We start from the raw sequence: 16,675 nt of genomic DNA, 5'->3' as shown, positions 1-16,675 counted from the left end.
AACGAGGTTTCAGTGCTAATACATATGGATGTGGGGAAAGAGTGATTAAGATTGGATGGGATCCTGTAGCGTCAGTGGTGTCATAGTGATAAGAAAAGAGACCTGAGCTAGCATGGTTGCTCTGTCTTGCTGTGTGATGTCCCCCACCCTATTATGAATCAGCAAGAAGTTTCTCACCAGAGATCAGGCAAATATTGGAACCAAGATCTTGGCCTTCCTAGACTCTTTATCTGTGAGAAATTTTAACCTCTATTGTACACAGAGTACTAGGTTTTCTATAGCAGTAAAAAATATGGTAAGAAACCAAGCTCTCTGGAGTTCTCAACTGCCATTGTAATTGCCCTGAAATGCTTCGTGATAAGCCTGTTCTCAACTGTGCCCCTTTGTCAGCTGACGCTACCACCTAGTAGCTGGACTGGCTGGAAATGTACGAACGCTCTCAGACTTTATTCTTTCTGTGAAGTAGCCTCCCTAACAAGAGTTCCTTGAGGTCTACGTGCCTGTCTCCAGAGAAAACTCATCACAAACTTTCCTGCCATGTGTGGCCCCTCTGACCTCCTCACCTACTCTGACCTCTCCACCCCTCTGACCTCCTTACGGAGAGTGATGCCATGTAATGTACTGATGTCCTTGCATCATTAAAGCTCCACAGAATCCTGGTCTTTGGGAAAGGAGCTAGAGTGAGCCTTCCATTCTCTTTCTTAACCAGTCATGAGTTCACAAGGACTAGCAGAGATTGTTCTGAAGGCAGCCCCCACGGCACGGACAGAGCATACTTATGTTTGAGTTCAAATGTGTTTTTTGGTCACAGTGACCATTCTGAGTTCTCTGAGAGATTTTAAGGCCATCAAACCGTCACTCTTTTGGACTGGGCTCAAATTAGAATTTCAGTCATGTGTGTAGACAAATGGCTGTGTGTCTTGAACTGTAGACAGCTTCTGGGTATCATGGCTTTCCAGACTGAAGCTGTGGCTTCAGGGCTGTGGAATGACAGGGCAGGAGATGGATGCCCTTAGAACTCCCTGAGGAGGGCTTTGGAGTTTGCATAGAGGAGACAGAGGGAGGCTCTTGTCCACGATACTAGAAAGTAAGATTCTGCTGTACGGCATGCCTCTGAGATGTGACTCCAGGGACCTCTGTCCACTTGAAATGAGAACAAGGAACTTGAGGTTGTACATCTTAAGGTCAGGTGGAGGCAATGAGCTATGAGGCTATTAAATAAGGCTCTGAGTCAGCCATGGAATGGAGGCCTGAAAATATGTACTCGGTATGTCACCCTGTGGTCCTACCTGGAGCCTTTGCACTTTTCAGTCGCCTATTTTCTTTGGTGACCATCCTGCTTTACAGCTACCATTAAACAGAGGTTCAGAGACTCTCTGACGGCATTTGACTGTGGAAGTTAGACCTAATAGACACTCCAACTCATTTTGGAGACAAAGACCATCCATCTGTTCTACCTAGCATGTACTGTCATGGAAGACAAGACCCTCACAGCTACATGGATTGACTTACGATGTTTCCTCGATTAGCAGAGGAATGGAGGTCACCGCTCAGTGGATGTGGCTTTCTGTTGAGTCCGTCTTGAATCACCTGTTCTTGCTTACTTTGCTTGTCTTTGCTCAGGAAGCTGCATCTGAGTTTATTCTCGTGTTCCTTATCTCCATACTCTTCCCTCTTTTAGACACCCAAACAGCTGATCGTACAGTAAAGTGCTCCCCACTCTGTCCTCCCCACTGTTGGTTCTGAGGAAGGAGGAGAAGGCCTCTATGCCCAAGGAATAGAATTCAGAACATAATTGATTTCATGTGAGCGTACACCTGCTCAGGGGGGCACATGATCATCTGGAGGACTGTATGAGGCGTGGAAGTCTTTATCCAAGAAGCAATAAGACACGTTTTTAAGGCCCTTCAAAAGATAAACCCTTTATTTCTTGTTTTTTTTTTTTAAGTCACTCTGACTACAGTGTAGTGAACAGAACCAAATCAGCAGAAGCAGATATAGGGAAAGAATTAGAGGAGAAAGTATCTGGGCAAAAAGATGATTTTTGGATTTGAAAATGACACTGGGTGCAACTAAACATGACCATGTCAAATGAAATAAGTCGGAATCCCACAAGTGAATACCCTGTGTTGTCATTTATATATGGATCATTGATTATACAATATATCCTGGAATAAGCATATGAAGGAAATTTAGTGGGGTGGGGGGCAGGGTTATCTGTTACAGGAAAGGACTCATGAGAAGGGAGAAAGGAGGCTGGGGGTGAAATGGTCAAAGCAGATGGTATACTTTAAAGAGAAAGTCTTTGCAAAAAATTAATTTGTTAATAAAAATTAAGAAAACAGAAAAAGATAGTCACAGTGAATATGCTAAGGCCATGTGTTAGATGTACTTCCCTAACCTAATGCTTTAGGTTATGGTCCTGGTCCATTTCATGGTTATGCAAACCTAAGCAGAACACTGTGCTGCTATGGGCCAACCTCAGCTTGGAGAGGGGTTCCTGAGAAGGGGCATTTGAGATCATAGAAAAAACAACTCAGAGTCAATCCTGAGTCCAAGCTTATAGCCTGTGTTCTGCTTGAGGCAGCTTTCTCTCACTAGAAAAACATTATAAAAACTCTCTGGATACCTCATCTCTTGCAGACCCAATCCCAGTCTTTTATTTACATGTCAATTCAGCCATTACCCAAGGTTCCCTGTTGATTATTCCATGAATCAGCATCCCCTGTCCCCAGCCCCTTGATTCTTAGGAGAGAGCAAGTACATTCTCCTTCCTTCTCCTCCCTTCCTTCCTCCCTCCCTTCCTTCCTTCCTTCCTTCCTTTCTAATATAGCAAACAAATTCAGAGATCTGCCTGCCTTTGTAAGCACAGACAATAAGCTAGCTGGGCAGGATTGTGCCCTGTGATCACCCTCCCCAAGTCTCTTTATCTCATTCCTTAGGATCTTTTTGACAAGCTGTCTCATGGTGCAGCTGCCTCTGTTCTTTTAGGTCCATCAAGCTCCTTACATAATTCATATCACATCCATATAGTTTGCAGAGTTTAGAAATTATATATTCTTGAACTCATGTTTTCAGAGTTCTTTCCTACAGCCTTAAGGGCTGTCCTGCTGGTCTCAGCATTTACCATTTTGCTGAGACATAGGTACACCCTCACCTCCTGGACTTATGCTGTTTCTAATGATATGGAGTCATTAGCCTCTGCAGGGAGAATATTTCCCAAAGGAGGAACATGAAAATATGTACATTATTATACAAACAAGCCTCATACCCATAGAAACCATCTGCATTTGTGGAGGCCCATGCCCTGCTTATTCTGCCCCAGAGGCAGGAACCATGTCATGCTGTCCCTTGCATGGCCATTCCAGACTGAGCACAAGGTTCCAGGTGACCACAAGGCAGTGTCACCAGCTTCAGTAAGGATCATGCAGATGACTTGGCTAATGGGTGACAGACCTTCTATAGATTCTCTGTTATGGGGCCTCCCCTGCTCCCACTTCTCTTTTAGGCAGCAAGAACCCCTTCTTAGGCACTTTGTCATTTGGGCACTATCTGGGGAGTTTCAGATGCTTCTGGAGTGACAGCAGCTGCCCACAGCTCAGGAGTCCGAGCCAAACTGGTGAGCTTATCTCCTCACCTGTACCTTCGCCTGCACATCCTAGATGTGTTCTTAACCACTCCTTACCATGCTGGTTCCTTTAGATCTCTGGTTCTCCCACATACAACAGTGTGCTACACTTCCCTGCCTCCTCTGCATACATACCTGGATGCCTCTCCTCTCCCCTCCTTTCTTTCCTCTGCTCTGCCCTCCTCTCCTCCCCCTCACCTCCTTTCCCTTCCCCTCCCCTGCTCCACTGTTTTGCTCACTTCTTTCCATTTTGTGGCCTCCTTCTGTCCTTTTTTGTAGCTCCACCACTCCATGTGTGGCCTCCAGTCAGTTCTGCTAATCAAGACTTTTCATAGAAGCCAGAACAGCTCTCCTCTGTTCTACCCTCCCCTCCTCCAACTGTTTCTGGACGTCTCAGCATGGATACCACACCAGGAAATAGCACATCCAAAACTAGATTTATTATATTTTCTCTCAAACCTCTTTTTTTTCTCTCTCCCGGTGATCCTTATTTGTTTGTGGCTCAGCCAAAGTAGAAGATAAAAAGTTGCATCACTTCTTTCTATTTTTCCTTCCATTAAAGAGCCAGTGCTACTTATCTCATACCATCCGAACATGTCGGGAGCATGGCACCATGGGTGGGCCGGGTTCTCAGAGGATCTCTGAAGCACATGCTGTGTGACTGGATTCTACAGCTAAGTCCTGAAAGGAAACCTTCCTTTGGACCCAGCCTCTGAATTGTTGTTTCCAAAGCTAGAGCCTTGAACAGTTTTCCAGTTTCTGTTCTGTTCTTCTACCACTGTTCCTATAGCTTGGGTCTTACTAAAAGATGTTGCCCAGGGGTCCGTCAGCCAAGTCGTCCCATTAGCCACACTCTGCAGGCATCTGCCACGCTCCTCCATAAAGCTGGTAGACACTGAGACACTGCTGGGTCAGCCAGTGTCCTACTCAGGTTTGACTCGGGGCAGCCCTGACCACCGTGGTCTGAGCCTTGCAGTCAGTCAAGCAGATGGCCCACAAGCCTACAGTAGAATAGAGACATTTTCTCAGCTGAGGTTTCCTCTTCCCTGGTAACCACAGTTCATGTCCAGTTGACAAAACAAGAAACACAGACAGGCTTTCCTGATGTGATTGTGTGTTCATCCGCAATGACATGTCATTGTTCAGGGTGTGACTCTAGCTGTGGCTACTTAAACTGTTTCTGTTATTGTTCCAGTACTGCAAAGTCCTGAGTTTTGATTTCAAAAAAGAAAGAGTCACATAGGGACAGGAGATCAGAGATTAGAGAGCTGCGGACAGATAAGACATGCTTCATTCACTCTAGGCAAAGACCACCACAGGGACCATTAAGCAGACAACTGCCAGCTGGTACCCAGGCAGACACCAGCATACACGGGCTACACACAGGCAGGTATAGACAGCCATACATGGTACGTGGAGGCATCACAGGCCTGGAGAATGGGTACACACTAGCCTATGTGGCGCTGACCCCAAGGCCATACTTTTACAAGAGTAGCATTCTGCTAGAGACAGCAGATTACATCACTGTTTACTTTTGGGTCCCCTGACAGCCATTGCCAGCCACTTTGTAGCCCTGTGGATGTCCAGGATTAATCATCTTGACCCACACTGTATATCCACATCAGTGCTATGTTGTCTAGATATGAACTAGACTTTGCGAGCTTGCATTTTCTACAAATAATTAAGTATTCTGTCCTCCAGTGAGTGGGAGCACGAAAGAGACTCAGACCTGTGAAAATTCAGTTAAACATTTTGGAAAGATATGAGAGTAAACAGAAAACATTGTAATTCAGATAGGTATCAGGAGGAACGAACCAAAACAAGCATTGGAAAAAAATGTGCGAATGTTTTGGAGATTGCACTGATGGTTTTGTTCTTCATTTTTAAAATGTAGAAACAGAAGACAGCTGAAGCCTGTGCAAGAGAAACACTATAAAACTCTGGTTAGAAGGGCACTGATCTAAGAGCCCTTGCTTGTCTCATAGGATGTGTGTGTGTGTGTGTGTGTGTGTGTGTGTGCATGTGTGTGTGATAGGACATGTGTGTGTATGTGTGTGTGTGTGTGATAGGACATGTGTGTGTGTATGTCATAGGACATGTGTGTGTATGTCATAGGACATGTGTGTGTATGTGTGTGTGTGTGTGTGATAAGACGTGTGTGTGATAGGACATGTGTGTGCGTATGTCATAGGATGTGTGTGTATGTGTGTGTGTCATAGGACGTGTGTGTGTGTCTATATGCGTGTGTGTGACCACAGGTGTGCCTGCCTTCCTCAACTTGATACAAACTAGAGTCACCTAAGACGAGGGAACCTCACCTGGAGGGTCGTCTTCCTCAGCTTTGCCTGAAGGCAAGTCTGTGAGTCATTTTCTTGACAATGATGATAGACGTGAGAAGGCCCAGCCCACTTCTGGCAGCATCACCTGGGGCAGGTGACCCTCAGTGTACAAAACAGCAGGCTGGACAAGCCAGAGAGGGCCAGCCAGTAAACAGCATTCCTCCGTGGCCTCTGCCTCAATCCTCACCTCCAGGTTCCTGCCCTACGTTCTGTAACCTGTAAGGTGTATAAATCCCTTCCTTCCGTGTTGATTTTGATCTGTTCTTTATCAATCACACTCATGTAGTTTGGTGAACTATCCAAACTAGAAACTAAGCTAGAACCGTATGTGTTCCTCAAGGTAAAATATAACTAAAAGAGGTGCCTGTGTTTTCAGTCTTCACTTTGAAACTCACAACTGACAGGTTCACAAGTGACTTGATTGATGGGTAGAGTTTCCGATTTGCAGAGAGAACATTAGCTTTAGTGCCTCTTCTTGCCCAGGGAGTTTCGGTGCTTGGATGTGCCCCCCTCAGACCCTCTCATTTCTCCACTTAGTGAGCTAAGTGTCATGACTTACACTACTCTCTGGAGCTCAGTCTGCACCAGTCCCTCTCCCAGTCATGACCTGGAGAATGTACCTAGTACATTACATAACACAGGGCACAAAGGTCCACTCCACCTGTACGAAGGTCCACTCCTGGCTCTTCTCACAGCATTCTGGGTATGCTAAGCCTCTGTTGCCCGTGTTCCTGTCATCCAAGAACCCTGCCTTCTGGGATTCTGTCAGAGAACACTCAGCCAACACTCTGCTTGCACCTTGTGTCCCTCATTCTTCACCGAGAGAAGCTCATTGCTCACAGCAATTAAACCCTACAGAAAATGCTGAGCGTGCCTAAATGTTCCTGGATACATTCCAAGTAGTAACGTCAGGAGTATTGCACACTGTACCCTCTGGGGTGGTTGGGGAAGGGATGTTTGTCTTTAGTAATCAGAAATTCAGAATTTTCTCACTGCTCAAGATAACTTATTAAAGGTTCAAATATTGGCACGGAAATGTGGCCTCAGGCCCACACCGTGACCTACTTCCTAAGCTACGCCCCCTAACCTCCTAACCACTCCCTGTGAGTGAGTTCCTGGGCCTTCTAAGCAGTCCCTAGTTGGGACCTGGTATCCTAGCACAAGGGTCTGTGGTCACATTTCCCATCACATCCTCACGTTGCCTCATGTCCCATATTCTTTCCTGAGAAGTCTCAGACCCTCTGACCCACACTGCATTGCTGCAGGCCTCTAGGAAGGTTCATTCCTGTCAGAGTGCATCTGTTGGCTCTATTGTTAGCTGCTTTTCTGTATTTTCCTTGTGCAAAATGCAATCTGACACACACTTAAAGCAACTTCCCTGGAAGCCTCGCCTCTGCCTACTTTCTGTCTGTGGGTGCGTCAAAGAATGAGGATTATCCACAGTTTTGGAGTCAGCTTTGCTCTTCCTTATCCCACCACAATATCGTCAATATTTCTTTTGATAAATATTGGATATTTAATGAATTTGGAACATGTATAGGAATATGCTCCTTCAGAAGCAAATTTTTAAAAATACTTGTACTGTGCTCATTTTACTTTCTAGTCATTTATCAGCTTAGGTTTCTCCCAGACCCTGAAGCAGTTTTCATAGAGGTTGCAAATTATTTCCTTAGTGCTAATTTTCTTGATGCTGATGAGCTACCCCAGGGCTTTATGCATGCTAGCCAAGTGACTTGCCAGTGAGCTGCACTCTTTCATAGCCTTACATTTAATACCCTTGTCTCGGTTTGCTGTGTGAGCTTTTCAGGGGCAATAAGCAAGCATCTGCTCGCTCCAAGTATGGCATCAAGAAAAGACCAAGTATGGTTTGGTGAGCCAGTGAGCTTTTAGTTTAATTAGGACTGGTCGAGAATGCGGGCAACTTATGAACAACTACACCACCAAAGGGAGCAGCTCTCTCCCGTGACTGAGTTCAACCATGACTGACTCCTCCCCACCCTGACCACCAGCAGCCCCATCTCTGTACGTGTTAAGTGAGGGTCATCACAGCTACCAAGAGTTCACAAGAGCAACAGCTACGCCTTGCATGGAGAACAGCATTCCAAGCACAGTTGTTAACTCTAGGGACTCAACTTTACTCATTCTCCTCTTGTTTCTGTGGTTCTTCACGCACTGCTCCTTGGGCCCTCTTTCCCAACCTTCCAAAATGGATATCCTTCATATACTGTTTGCTCTTTCTACACATCCTCACACAGAGCAACCTGAGGGGTATCCCTGGCTTCCCTCACAGGGCCTCCAGCCCTGTCACCCACTTGAGCTTTCAAAATGCACCTGAGTATCTCTGGAGCCTCTTCTCTGAGCCATCAACAGACACATGGACTCCAGTCCCCAGAAGATAGGCTTCCACCATGGCCTCTGCTGCCTTCTTTACCTTGTTGAGTGGTGCAGCAGGCCCAGAGCATGGGCGCCGGCCTCCAGTCCCTCTTTCTGCCTATCTGCTAACCATTTTCAAGGCTCCGCCAACTCTACTTTTGAAATATCCTCTATCCACCTCTCTCTCTTTCTCTCGCTTGCTCGCTCGCTCGCTCTCGTTCGAGTTACTATAGTTACTACGGTGTGCAGCGTGGCTGGCTCTGCTCCAGTTTGCTTCCCAGGCTACCGCAAGAACACCTGTGCAAGCATACAGCCTCCGAATTAATCACACCCTTCCCTCCCCCTCTGTCCACGTCTTCACTCAACATACATTCCGATGCCTTTCACATGGATCACCCCACCACCACCTTTGCCATTGATGACGTTTGGTGACGCTTAAGTCTCCACACCGTTCCCGTGCCACTCAGGTGTTGGTCATCTCCGGGAGTCAGCTCCTGCACACGTGGGCTCCCTCTTTGCTATGAGCAGTGTGGCCTCCCATGCAATCTATTCATTCAACATACTGTATATATGCTGCACACATTTTCCCAGTATCTCAACCCACAGGAGGGAGAAAGGCAGCCTCATCAGTGAACTCGTGAAGCTCAGAGGCTGCTGTGTAACTGGGTCATGTCCATACAGAACTTCTGCCGTGCACATTTCCTAATGCTGTTAATATAAGTGTGTGTGTGTGTGTGTGTGTGTCTTTCTCTGTGTGTGTGTCTGTGTGTCTGTGTGTGTGTCTGCCTCTGTGTGTGTATGTGTCTGCCTCTATCTCTCTCTGTGTCTGCCTCCCTCTTTCTCTCACTCTCTCTCTCTCTCTCTCTCTCTCTCTCTCTCTCTCTCTGTGTGTGTCTGTGTGTGTGTCTGCCTTTCTCTCTGTGTGTATGTGTGTGTATGTGTGTGTATGTGTGTGTATGTGTGTGTATGTGTGTGTGTATGTGTGTGTGTCTGTCTCTGTGTATGTGTGTGTGTCTGCCTCTCTGTGTGTGTGTGTGTCTGTCTCTGTGTATGTGTGTGTGTCTGCCTCTCTCTGTCTCTGTGTGTGTGTCTGTCTTTGTGTGTGTGTCTGTCTTTGTGTGCGTGTGTGTCTGTGTGTGTGTCTGCCTTTCTCTGTGTGTGTGTGTATGTGTGTCTGTCTCTGTGTATGTGTGTGTGTCTGCCTCCCTCTCTCTCTCTCTCTCTCTCTCCTCTCTCTCTCTCTCTCTCTCTCTCTCTCTCTGTGTGTGTGTGTGTGTGTGTGTGTGTGTGTGTAGGTGCACCATAAGGGTCTTGGGATTGAACTCAGATTGTCAGCCTTGGCAGCAGGCGCCTTTGCTCCCTGAGTCACCTCAATGGCCTCTCATATCTAAACCTAATGAGTGGATGGTGCATGATGACCTCTCTGTATGAAATGTACAGCATAGACCAGGGTTCAGAAGCTCTTCTGTGTCAGCTTGAGGCCTATCAGGCACTGGGGTCAGCAGAGCAGCACAGCAGGAAGGATTCCAGACTGATGTGCAAACAGAAGCTAGTTACCTGCACTGGAGATGGAGCTCGGCCCCAGCACTGCTGCCTAAGCCTCACCCTGTAGTGACTGAGGTCAGCAAGGCTCCCCACAGGAAGCAGGGTCACCTGCCAATCACAAGTAAGACTGCCCTCTCTTAGCCTACAGGATATCTGATGTGACATGACTACAAACTGACTAGGAGTCAGAGCCAAAGACAAAACCCAGAGGAGCCGTTGTATCTTGGCTTCTCTCAGGGCAGACACTGAGCTTAGGTGAGGCTGAGCTCCTCTCAAGCTGTGAGCACAGCCTGCAACTCAGAGGCTGACGGTACAGCCTTGGGGAGCTCTTTGGGGACGTTCTATCCTGGTTCCTGCGCATCCTACTTTGGTGAGTCACCACCTCTCTGAGCTTCATTGCTGTTGCCTGTCATAGGGAAAACGGCGGCTTGCCCCTGAGACAGTTTTCTTCTGTTATGTCTTACTCAACAACAGCATTTGCCCCAGCAAGACACTGGAAAGCGTAAAGCCAACCAGGAACCTGCAGGATCAGAGCCTGACTGGTCCTGGGGCTAATGATGGCAGTCTTCCCTGAGCTACCCTGGACCTTCTTCACGTATTTGGCTGTCAAACATTCACAGGTCACATGCTCTCACAAACAGACAGGGCCAGCTCTCTGTAGGTCCATAGTCCAGTTGCTAAGCTTGGTAGCAAGCATCGTACATGTGGTAAGGCTTACAACCACCCGTCCTCCAAATACATTCAGAAGCCCCTTTCCCCCTAAAAAGCACCATTATTTCCATTTAGGGACTCCCAAACTTGAAGGGGGAATTGTCATTTTAGTCTAGCGTTAAAGATCAATCTGAGTTGTCATCTCAGAACTCAGGAGATGGAGGCAGGAAGAGTTCAAGGTCCTCCTCAGCTAAGTAGTGAATTGGAGGCCAGATGGGGATCACTTCTCAAAACAAACAAGAACGACCGAAGAGAAACTCGACCAAACAGAAACTCATGACCAGCAAAAAGGATCGGCGTTCTAAGTGAAGGGAGCAGAGTGCGTGTGAGATGCCGAGAAACAAGCATCCTTCACGTGCTCGCCTGTGCTCCAGGAGCCCCTAGCGACCGTCTGTAAGTCAAACAGCTCTCACGCACCTGCTGGGGTGGGAGGAGCAGCATGCACTCGTCCAGATAACTTGTTTTTCATGAGCTTCCTGAATCCGTGAGCTTGTCGATTGCATGACTACAGTCCTGTCATCCTGAGCAAGAATTTCCTCAGAAAGTTAATTTTAAAAAGTTAGATGGACCTAGTGCCCTGAGGTCTTGAGTTTGTCTGAATGCCGGTGGCCTCCCGTTTCAGCATGCTATTGTTAAAAAACCGGTTAGATGACTGAAGAGGAAGAGTTGGAGAACCCAAGGTAGGGGAGGTTGGTCAGGGCGCTGCTGACCGTCACAAGCTGCTGAACTGAAGCTACAGCAGTGGGGTGGGGAGGAGGGAGGGCCACTGGGTGACACAGAGCAGGAAGAGTGCAGTTCAGGAGGCTGGACTGGAGAGACAGGTGGGAGTCAGTGCCACAAATTATCACAGAACGCATGCCAGGCATGACAACAAGGTGGCCTCTGTCCTCGGGAGCAGACTAGTGCAGGGGACAGCCATGAGAGTCTAACCCAAGCAAAACACCAAGACAAACATTTAAGACCTATGGAGGTGGCTTTGTCCCACTGACAGGGCTCCCCACCTGGTGGGGACACCAAAAAGCTTTGTAAGCTTCTGTTCTCCCTTCAGCTTGGTGAAAGAGTGAACATTGGCGTCCTCATCAAGTGGAGACCGTGTCAGGAGACATGAGCACAAGGTGGACATGGGAGCTGGAGGAAGGGAGTCAGGAAGTGACATTTCACATTGAGAAAATGTGCATGGCTCTAGAGAGGCTGGACTGACAGAGGCAAGAACAGCAGGTCATGACCCTGGGGTGATTAACACAGGCCCCACCCTGGGGAGAGCCTAAAGCAAGGAGAGAAAGGCTCAGGACAGAACTCAGGATTTGGCATGAAGAACCTGCAGTGAACTGAAAGGCACACGTTTAGGAGAAAGATTTGGGGCAGATGATGCCTTAGACCAAAGGCGAGACGATCAGATGCTAAACAGGCGGGAAACTCAGAGCCTGCTGGGAACCTCTGTAGACGGTGCTTCTCTGTGAACAGTGCTCCTCTGTGGATGGTGCTCCTCTGTGGACGGTGCTCCTCTGTGGACGGTGCTCCTCTGTGGATGGTGCTCCTCTGTGGACGGTGCTCCTCTGTGGACGGTGCTCCTCTGTGGATGGTGCTCCTCTGTGGATGGTGCTCCTCTGTGGACGGTGCTCCTCTGTGGACGGTTCTCCTCTGTGGATGGTGCTCCTCTGTGGACGGTTCTCCTCTGTGGATGGTGCTCCTCTGTGGATGGTGCTCCTCTGTGGACGGTGCTCCTCTGTGGATGGTGCTCCTCTGTGGACGGTGCTCCTCTGTGGATGGTGCTCCTCTGTGGATAGTGCTCCTCTGTGGACGGTGCTCCTCTGTGGCAGGAAGGGAAAATGCCCGTGAGAGCAGCAAAACAAGATGACGTGTGTGGCGGATGCCAGGTTTGCTGAATTCGCAGAATTCGTGAGATGAACTGGCTTTTCACTCAAATCTGTGTGGTGGTAAAGTCAAGATGTGAAGACTTGAGGTTGGAATGAGGGAGCAACATCAGCCAGTGTGAGGCTTCTGGTCTCTCACTCTGCCGTCTGTTCTCGGCCCTGCCTGGGCCCCGGGACTAACCTAAGATCTAGAGCCTGTTCTGGTATGTGGGTGGCTTCTACGCTGGAGGGCTTGAGGAATGGACTTTCAGTTCGAGGCCTGTGTGTGGCTTAGAAAATGGAATGGAAGAAGCAGTTTCTCAGGGAAAGCCTGATACTGTCGACCTGTGCAGATGAAGAGAGCATCAGGCAGAAACACTTTAGAAGTGTTTGCATCCGAAAGGAGGTGTCCCAGAGTTCCAGATAGGAAAGAACAATGTTGAGAGCAAACTTGGTTCCCAGGACAATATGTGGCCCGAGAGGCTTATGGGCGTGTCAGTGTCCAAGGAAGGCGGGTGTGTGAGGTTAATGGGCTTATTGATGGCTCCAAATAAGGCACTGAGTTAAGTTCTAAGTGGGACTCTAGGGCAGAGCTGTGTGGGTACCTTTCCCTGGAGTGGAAGCCGGTGTGGGTGAGTGAGGGATGTGCTGGGTGAGGATTTCCTGCGGCACATGAAGTGATATTTTTTCCTCTAGGGTTTGTGTGACAGTAGAATCAGAATGGTCCAGCAAGAGAGTGGAATGGGTTTGGAGTACCAGGTTACTGTCCATGACTCTTAGCTCATTCTCCATTTCTTCTCTGCCTGCCTGTGCCTCCAAGAGACCAACACTTACAAGTTATATCTAACTTGATAAAACTTGTTAGCTTCGACTTAGGGTCAGCCAATGAGAGGTGCCCACAAAAGGTCAGTGGTCAAAGGAGGTGGGGTTACTCTTCTGCACACTTGCTCCTCCTTTCTGACTCCCGAAGCTCTGGGAAGGCCTGATTCCTCTTAAGTCCACGGCTCCTCCACAACCTGGTCATCTATCTGCCATGTGTCACCAAGACCCTCCTTATGCCTTCCCCCAAAGGTGAGCATGGGTTTTCATTCTCTGGTGTCCGCCATCCCCTGTGTGAGATAGTCTGTGTCACATGATCCTCATCTGGAAGCCCTTTGAACACACCATCGTTTACTGAGATGCCCCTGATGACAGAGAAGGAAGGAGTCTACCAGACATGATGGAGAATAGAAAACAGTATTAAAAGGCAGAGGTCAGTGGAGTCAGGCATCCAGAGCAGTCTGGGAGGTGAAGGAAGCCATGGTCTCATCTATCTGGTACACTGTTAAATAGTTTGACTCACCTATGAATCTCACAGTGCCCAGTGAGTTAACGTGCTAAGTACCCAGTTGTAGGGATGAAGAAATGACGAGTCACGGTGACTAAGTATTTTCCCGTCACTCCTTACTAATCCACAGCGTTCCTGGACCCGCCCCCCAACCCAAGCAATGTTCATCCTCAGACTCGCTTTGCAGAAATGAGAGCTAACGTTCCTGCCCCTTGTGCACTTTCAAGCTTCACCGTGTCACATGGTGGACTATTTAAAGGGAAGGCTGTGGGACAACTATTTTGGAGACATGAAACAAATTTCTCTGAGTGTTGGTGTCCAAAGTTGGATGACTTTAATGGGGACAGCTGGAGCCCTGTCTGCCCACCGTCCTTCTCTCAGAGCTTCAGTTTCTCCTCCCTGACCCCACTGAGCATGAGGCCTCATTTACCGGTTCATCAGGGTCCCCTCAACCCACCACCTTAGGCTCTCCAAGGTTATTGCCTTCTGGTTGTGCAGGGTGCCCCCCAGGAACACCTTCTCTAGTGACCTCCTTAGCCCTTCCTGAAGTGGCTCTCTCCATGTTCTCCAGAAGTCTCTTTGCTCCCTTCCGCCATGCTTGAACGCTTCCCTCACCTTGCTGTCTCATCGTCCTGCCCTTCTTTAAGTAAGGGCCGCTTTGCCTGCTCCTCCTGTGCTGTGTACAGCACAGTTCAGAGGTGTTAGCTGTTGTTGTCCATCTTCTGATCTCTCTTGCCAGATACTCGGAAGTTAGATAATGGGACCCTCAAGGAAGTGAAGGCAGAAAGAACTCGAAAAACATAGGTGTCTGTATGAACACCGTCCTTCAGACATACAGTGAGAGAGTCTGAGAACAAAGCTCACAGAGGTGTGAACGACCCCACTATCACAGAAAAGAGAAACAATCGAGGGAACCTCCTTTCCAGGTGTTCGGATGTCAACATGGGGAGTGTAGAAGATAAAAAGTCAGATAACATGCATGCCACTCCAGAAGAGAAACCTCCAGTGACAGATCTGCTACACATACTGGTCGAAGCCCAGTGTGTTAACTCACAGCTTTAATCACAGCACCTGGAGGCCCAAGGCAAAAATATTGCCACAAATTCAGTAATCTGTGCTGAGTTTCAGGCTCAGCTTCTAAGTGAAACTATATCTCGGGGAAAAAATTAAACATTTCCTTCAAAGTATTGAAATGGTGTGTGTGTGTGTGTGTGTGTGTGTGTGTGTGTGTGTGTGTTTGTGTGTGTGTGTACGTGTGTGTGTATGTGTGTGTGTTTGTGTGTTTGTGTGTGTGTGTACGTGTGTGTGTATGTGTGTGTGTTTGTGTGTGTGTACGTGTGTGTGTATGTGTGTGTGTTTGTGTGTGTGTATGTGCGTGTGTGTGTGTGTGTGTGTGTGTGTGTGCACTTGAGTGTAGGAGCCTTTGGAGACCAGAAAGGTGCAATCAGGTCTCCAGAACTGGAGTTACAGGTGGTTGTGAGACACGCAGTGTGGATTCTGGGAACAGAACTTGGGTCCTCTGTGAGCAGCAAGCACTCTGTGCCACTGAGCCACTCCCTAGACCTTGGGTTGATTATTGTACGGTGTAGTAGGTAGGGTTGACTACTGTACTGTGTAATAGGTAGGGCTGATTATTGTGCTGTGTGATAGGTTGGGTCTGGGTCCATTCTCCTACAGTTTCTCAAGCACTGCCTACTAACGTGGTTGCATTTCTCTTATGTGAATTTTAGATTTTTTTTTTTAAGTTCCTGTGACGACTATCACTGGTGTCTTCAGGAGCTCTGAACTATGCTCCTCCACTTAGTCTACTGATCCATGACAGGAGATCCTCCATCTTCCAATGTCTTCAATTCCACCGGTGCTTTTCACTTTGACTATGGAGGTTGTTCGTCTCCTCCGTTAGACTTTACTCCCAACGTTCTCCTGCTTGACGTAGTCTGGCTTTGAGGCTCCAAGCTCTGTAACTACTTCTATTTCATTTGTTGAGATCCTCTGCTCCGAGATTTCTGACCGACCCTTTCTAAGTGTTGGATCTCCTGTTGGGTAATAAATTGTCTTTGTTATTTCATCGCCTTGCCTGTCTACACTTTGCTGCATTTCTCGAGTTTCTTTAAAGCCTCTGGAGCCCCAAGTCCATGGCTGTGGTCATGAAGTGCCTGTGGTGCACGCATGAGAGCCTGAGTTTGTATCCTGATGCCATATGAAGCTGGGTGTAGCAGCATACATATACGGAGGGACCCTAAGGGCTGTTCCAGTCCCACACCCTCCTTACAGCTTCCCCCTCCTGCCTGGGGACAAGGCTAGGCCAAGCTCCATTCTCCACACACAGGTACGTTCTAAGTAAAAAATTCTCAGAATGTACTGACTGACTCTCTGCAAGTCCCAGGTAGAGTTCAAATGCCTGTTGTGCTTGCTAGCCAATAGATTTAAAGGTCAATATGCTTAGCCAATAAGTTTGAACTGTAACCTTGCTGATGTAACCTATGCCCCTAAAAAGTATAAAAACTGCTTATAATAGCCAATCGGGGTCACCTTCTTGTCACTCTCCACAAGGGGCTGACTGAGGGTTGATCCTGATCCCGGAAAATAAACCTCCTGTGTTTGCATCAAACTCTGTTCTCCTATCTCACTTGGGGGGTGGGGGTCTCCTGGTAGTGAAGACTCAGTTCAAGTCTTAACAATATCACCCCTGGGCTGTGGTGTAATGGGCAGAAATAGGCAGATCCTTCAAGCTCATTGGCCAACCAGCCAGCCATATAGTCAGCCTATCCAAACTGATGAGCTCCAATTTCACTGAGACCCTGACTCAACAAATGAGTTGGTAATGATCAAGAAAGACATCCAACATTGAGCTCTGGTCTCCACGTGTACACACACTGCATATACCTACACAAACATG

At 47.9% G+C, this 16,675-nt stretch overlaps 1 protein-coding gene and 1 long non-coding RNA gene across 15 annotated transcripts in view; one reads left to right on the top strand and one right to left on the bottom strand.

The window, feature by feature from the left end:
• Positions 1–16,675, top strand: part of Lmntd1 (lamin tail domain containing 1) — a 233,736-nt gene that overhangs the window by 111,704 nt on the left and 105,357 nt on the right. The window lies entirely within an intron of this gene.
• The window catches only part of LOC148006354 (uncharacterized), a 42,922-nt gene continuing 34,082 nt past the window's right edge, over positions 7,836–16,675 (bottom strand). For all 4 annotated transcript variants that reach the window (XR_015686257.1, XR_015686256.1, XR_015686255.1 and 1 more), the window contains one exon: positions 7,836–15,812. This is a non-coding gene — a long non-coding RNA (uncharacterized LOC148006354). The remainder of the gene's footprint in view (positions 15,813–16,675) is intronic.

The sequence above is a fragment of the Rattus norvegicus genome, chromosome 4 (assembly GCF_021556685.1).
Source record: "Rattus norvegicus strain SHRSP/BbbUtx chromosome 4, alternate assembly SHRSP_T2T, whole genome shotgun sequence".
NCBI classification, from domain to species: domain Eukaryota; kingdom Metazoa; phylum Chordata; class Mammalia; order Rodentia; family Muridae; genus Rattus; species Rattus norvegicus.
The sequence above is the reverse complement of the archived record's forward strand: the minus strand, read 5'-3'. Positions and strand labels throughout refer to the sequence as shown.